At 37.1% G+C, this 6,359-nt stretch overlaps 1 pseudogene; it reads right to left on the bottom strand.

The window, feature by feature from the left end:
- Positions 1–4,459: 4,459 nt before the first annotated feature.
- LOC109702397 (small ubiquitin-related modifier 2 pseudogene) lies at positions 4,460–4,787 on the bottom strand (annotated as a pseudogene).
- Between the last annotated feature and the right edge of the window lie 1,572 nt (positions 4,788–6,359).

The raw sequence follows: 6,359 nt of genomic DNA on the forward strand, positions 1-6,359 counted from the left end.
TTTTTTTACTTATTTGTATTCCTTTTATTTCTTCTTCTTGCCTGATTGCTCTGGTTAGATATTCTAGTACTATGTTGAAAAGGAGTGGGGATACTGGGCACCCTTCTCTTTTTCCTGATTTTAGGGGAAATGGTTTTAGTTTTTCACCATTAATTATGATGTTGGCTGTAGGTTTCTCATATATAGCCTTTACAATGTTGAGATACATTCATTCCATTTCTAGTTTTCTTAGAGTTTTTATTATAAAGTGGTATTGGATCTTGTCAAAGACTTTTATGCATCTATTGAGATGATCAAGTGGTTTTTGTCTTTGCTTCTATTAATATGCTGCATTACATTTATAGATTTGCCTATGTTGAACCACCCCTGAATCCCTGGGATGAAGCCGACTTGGTTGTGGTGGATGATCTTTCTGATATGTTGTTGGATTTTGTTTGCCATTATTTTACTTAGGATTTTTGCATTGATATTCATTAAAGAAATTGGCCTATAGTTCTCCTTTTTGGAGGTGCCTTGTCTGGTTTTGAGATGAGAGTAATGTTCACTTCATAAAACAAGTTAGGCAGTGTTCCTTTTCTTTCTATTTCATGGAACAGTTTATGGAGGGTTGGTATTAGTTCTTCTTTAAACGTATGATAGAATTCAGCAGAAAATCCATCAGGTCCTGGACTTCTCTTTTTTGGGAGACTCTTAATTGCTGCTTCAATTTTGTTTTGTGTTATAGAGCTATTCAGATGATTTATGTTCTCTTGATTCAGTTTTGGGTGGTTGTAAGTATCTAGAAATCTGCATTTTTGCAAAAATTTCAAATTTATTAGAATATAGACTCTGAAAGTAGTCTCTGATGATTTCTTGGATTTCCATGGTGTTTGTTGTTATCTCCCCTTTTGCATTTCTGATTTTACTGATTTGAGGTTTTTTTTTCCTCATTTAGTCAGGTTTGCTAGGGGTGTGTGAATCTTATTTATTTTTTCAAAGAACCAGCTTTTTGTTTCACTGATTCTTTGTATGGTTTTTTTGTTGTTGTTTCTATTTTGTTGATTTCAGCCCTTATTTTAATTATTTCTCTCCTTCTGCTTGTTTTGGTGTTTGCTTGTTCTTGTTTTTCTGGGAGTGTGAGCTATAGTATTAGATCATTGATTTGAGATCTTTCTGTCTTTTTAATAGATGCACTCATAGCTATAAACCCTCCTCTTAGGACAGCCTTTGCTGTGTCCCACGGGTTCTGGTAAGTCATGTTTTCATTTTCATTAACTTCCTGGAACTTTTTAATTTCCTCTTTTATTTCATCAACAACCTATTGATCATTGAGCATTCAGCTTCCAATTGTTTCCATGTTTCTTACTGCTGTTTTTGTTGTTGATTTTTAGTTTTAATGTATTGTGGTTAGATAGAATGCATGGGATTATTTCTTGTATTTGCTGAGGCTTACTTTGTTCCCTAAGATATGATCAGTTTTGGATAAGGTTCCATGAGCTTCTGAGAAGAATGTATATTGTGTATTCACTTTGGTGTTTATTTAGGGCTCCTATGAGTTCATTTATTTGTTTCTGTGTTTTCTCATATGCTTTATTTTTGTCCTCTTGGATTTTCTTGAGTGCCTCTTGTACATTTTGGTTGACTTTGTTTAGTACCAGCTCCATGAAATTCTCAGTGATTACTTGCAGGATTTCTTCTTCCAGAATGTTCTTGTGGGCTTCCTTGAGTTCTTTGGTATAGTTTATCTTTGTTTTGTTGGAGTCTGGATCTTCATTTCCCCCTGAATCCTGTGCTACTTTATTTTTGGGGGAGAATAGTTTCCACCCCTTTTTCATCTTCCCATATATCCACTTGGCACCATTTCTGTCCTTGGACTATGTGTAGTTTAGTGTTAGCTGAGTTACAATAGTGAAACTAACAAATCAAGGAAGAAAGAGAATACAGAGAAAGAAAGAGAAGTAGAAGGAAAAAAAAGAAGAAAAAAGAGGGTATCAAAGAAAACAGCAGGGAGAGATAGTGGATGATAAAAGAGCAAACCAGATAGCCAAACCTTAAGGAAGGCAAACAAAAACTAAAAAAGAAAAGAAAAGAAATTGCTGGTTCAGGAATAGTGGGATTTCAGTGTTAGTAGTTCCACTGTTACTCCTTTAGCATCTAGACCTGTCTGTGTCTCCTAGGCAGGTTTGGAGCCCTCTTGTGGCAGGTGGCAAGTGGGTGGGGTCCCAGGGGCTTGCAGGTGGAGGCCTGTCATTAAGGTGATCTAGCCAGCCTTTGGAGTGTGGGGTTGGTGGGCCTGAGGGGCACAGGCCTGGCAGAGTGGAGATCGTGTGTGCCTGTGGATCACCAGCTTAGCAAGCTTTAGGGGTATGGCCTGGCAGAGATCTGTGCAGGATTGTGCACACTTGAGGGATGCAGCCTGGTGGAGATCGTGCTTGCCTGTGGCTCACTGGCTTGGCAGGCCTTAGGGGTGTGGGCCTGGCAGAGAATGTTAATGCCTATGGATTGCTAGCTTGACTGGCCTTAGGGTAGCAGTCCCGCAGAGATCATATGGGCCTGAGTGGTGGGAGTTTGGGGGAGATATGGCAGGCCTGTGGAGTGTGGTCCTGGCAGGGCTGAGGAGTGGGCTGGAGGATCAGAGATCCCATGGCCTGCAGAGCAGTGGCTCCATGAGCCTATGGGGTGGGGTTTGGCATGCAGCACTGGCTGTTCTGTTAGTAAATCCTAACAGCCTTCCATGAACTAGGGTTTCAGAGTGCTGATGTTTCATCTCTCCCTGGTGCTTTACCTCAGCCAACATTTCTCCAGCGTTTCAGCAAAGTCCCTGGTTCATGGAGCTCACGCAGTCTGTGGCTGTGTCCCAGTTGCCATTTTGGATCTCTTGGATCATTTTGATTTTAAGGCAACTATTAGCAATGGGTCCCACCCACATTGGCTGGGTGACTCTGGGCGGGTTTTTTATGCTCTGTTCATTCCTATGTTTGTAGGAGGTAGAGTCTTTCTGACTTTTTCTCTGTGGCATCTCCTGGGATCTCTGAAGTCAGGTATTGTGTTACCTCCAGCATTGCTCTTTTTGTTCAATATTGCCTTGGCTACTTGTGGTCTTTTGTGTTTCCAAATGAACTTTAGGGCATATTTTTCAGTCTCTATGTTGAATGTCATTGGGATTTTGATGGGAATTACATTGAACATGTAGATTGCTTTTGGTAGTATAGCCATTTTTACTATGTTGATTCTGCCAATCCTTGAACATGGGAGATCTTTTCTTCTTCTGTGGTCTTCCTCAATCTCTTTCTTCAGGAGTTTGTAGTTCTCCTTGTAGAGGTCATTCACATCCTTTGTTAAGTTTATTCCTAGGTATTTGATTTTTTTTTTTGAGACTATTGTAAATGGAATTGTTTTCCTATATTCTTTCTCAATTTGTTCATTGTTGATGTATAGAAAGGCTACTGATTTTTGTAAGTTGATTTTGTATCCTGCTACATATCTGAAGCTGTTTATGGTAACTAGGAGTTTTTGGGTGGAGTGTTTGGGGCATTTTAGGTGTAGGATCATGTCTTCTGCAAATAGGAATACTCTGACTATTTCTTTACGTATTTGTATTCCTATTATTTCTTCTTCTTGCCTTATTGCTCTAGCTAGGAATTCCAGTACTATGTTGAATAGGAGTGGGGAGAGTGGGCATCCTTGTCTTGTTCTTGACTTTAGGGGAAATGATTTCAGTTTTTCCCCATTAATGGGTTTGTCATATATAGACTTTATAATGTTGAGGTACATTCTTTCTATTCCTAGTTTTCTTTGAGCTTTTATTATGAAATGGTGTTGAGTATTGTCAAATGCTTTTTCTGCATCTACTGAGATTATCACGTGGTTTTTGCTTTTGCTTCTATTAATGTGTTGTGTTACATTCATTTATATTTTTTCATTTTAAACAAGAAGTTTATTTAAACAAGACGCTGGACTTGAAGGAAAAACTATCTAGGAATCTTTTTTTTTTAAGAGAAATTTATTCCTACTTGAAGACAAATTGCCCTACATGTAACAGCTACTTACCAAAAAGTTATAAAATTGTCCTTCATTTTACAATGATAAATGAAAACATTAAAATTCTTCAAACAAGGTTTGCAAGAATTTTTATGTTGTTGTTGGTTTTTTGTTGTTGTTGTTGTTGTTGTTAAAACAATGAAAGCAAAATACCTTACTGGAATATAAAGACAAAAGCTGAATGAGCATGCCACTAATGGAGAAAAGTATATTTTTACAGAGCCAGTATTTTTCCCCATTCCATCTCCATTGATGTTTATCAAAACATACCATTGGCCATTTAGTTAAAGAAACAGAGAGAAAAAAAGAAAAGTAATATGCTTGTGCATATACACCAGTTACTTTATGTACAATAAAGGAATGGGGAAATGGGAAAATGAAAAAATAGAGAAAACTATATTGTAGTAGTGGAACCAAATTGCAATTTTCTAATTGATAATGCATTCTTTGTCTATTAGAACAACAAAGTTCTGAAGCAGCAGGTTCCATTTTTAGTAGACACCTCTTGTCTGCTGCTGGAACACATCAATTGTATTTTCATCCTCCATTTCCAACTGTGCAGGTGTGTCTGTTTCATTGATTGGCTGCCCATCAAATCACCCCATTGACCAACCCTGTCATTCACAATATGCTTTCATTAGTTTACTAAGTGGTGTATGCCTCTTAATCTTACACCGCACCACAGAACCATCGTGCCCTGCCACCTTCAAATTAATATGATCATTGTTCTCAGTCTTGACTCCTTCCTTGGGCTTTTTGTCCTCCATGGCAAGCACCAGACTCTTTGCTTCTATTAATGTGCTGTTTACATTTATTGATTTGCATATGTTGATCCATCCCTGAAACCCTGGGATGAAGCCAACTTGGTCATGGTGAATGATCTTTCTGATATGTTGTTGTATTTGGTTTGCCATTATTTTATTGAGGATTTTTGCATCAATGTTCATTAAGGAGATTGGCTTGTAGTTCTCCTTTTTGGATGTGTCTTTGTCCAGTTTGGGGATCCTGGCTTCATAAAATGAGTTCCTTCCCTTTCTATTTTTTGGAAAAGTTTAAGGAGTGTTGGTATTAGTTCTTCAATGATCTGGTGAATTCAGAAGAGAATCTGTCAGGCCCTGGACTTTTCTTTTTTTAGAAGACTCTTTCTTGCTGCTTCAATTTCATTATGTGTTATAGATCTGTTTGATTGGTTAAAATCATCTTGATTCAGTTTCAGATGGTCATAAGTACCTAGAAATTTGCCCATTTCTTCAAGATTTTCCAATTTATTGGAGACTACATTCTCATAGTAGTCTCTGATGATTCCCTGGATTTCCTTGGTGTTTATTGTTATCACCCCTCTTTCATGTCTGATTTTACTAATTTGTGTCTTTTCTTTCCTCATTATAGTCAGATTTGCCATGGGTTTTTCAATTTTGTTTATTTTTTCAAAGAACCTGCTTTTTGTTTTGTTGATTCATTGTATGGATGGTTTTGTCTCTATTACATTAATTTTAGCCCTTATTTTTATTTCTCTCTTTCTGCCCGCCTTGTTGTTTTTCTAGGAGTCTGAAATGTAGCATTAGGTTGTTTATCTGAGATCTTTCTGTCCTTTTAATATATGCACTCTTGGCTGTAAACTTTCCTCTTAGGACTGCCTTTGCTATGTCCCATAGGTTCTGGTAGGTGGTATTTTTGTTTTCATTAACTTCCAAGAATCTTTTGACTTCCTCTCTTATTTCTTCTAGACCCACTGATGTTTGAGCAATGTTTATTCAGGCTCTGATTATTTCTGTATTTTCTGCTGCTATTTTTGTTGTTGAGTTCTAGTTTTAATGCATTGTGATCAGATAGGATGCAGGGGGTTATTTTCATTTTCTTATATTTGCTGAGACTTGCTTTGTACCCTAAGATATGATCTATTTTGGAGAAAGTCCCCTGGGCTGCTGAGAAAAATGTATAGCATGCTGATGTTTCTCTTTCATTATAAACAGTGTGTGGAAACTCAAATTCAGAAACTCATTTGTCTGTCCAGCAATAGAAGAGTAGAGTCATTCAAATGTCTGAACCTATGCCTCGTTGTTTTTCCTAAAGAGCACAAAAACATTCTAAAGATGTTGAAATATTACTCCATTTATAGGAAATTAGAAAAATAAAAAATGTGTTTTGCAATATAGTTAAATATTATATATAAACCATATGTTCTAGAATAAAGGCAAATAGGGGAAAAATTGGTTTAACTAGAAAATTATTAAGAGAGATAAAAAGGAAACCAAAGAGCTAGGTTTTGAAAGACAATCTGGAAATTGGCAGACAGGATTTCTGGACTTCTCTCAAACTTCTTGTCTACAAGTAATTGC

Source organism: Castor canadensis, chromosome 7, assembly GCF_047511655.1.
Source record: "Castor canadensis chromosome 7, mCasCan1.hap1v2, whole genome shotgun sequence".
In the NCBI taxonomy this organism is placed as follows: Eukaryota; Metazoa; Chordata; class Mammalia; order Rodentia; family Castoridae; genus Castor; species Castor canadensis.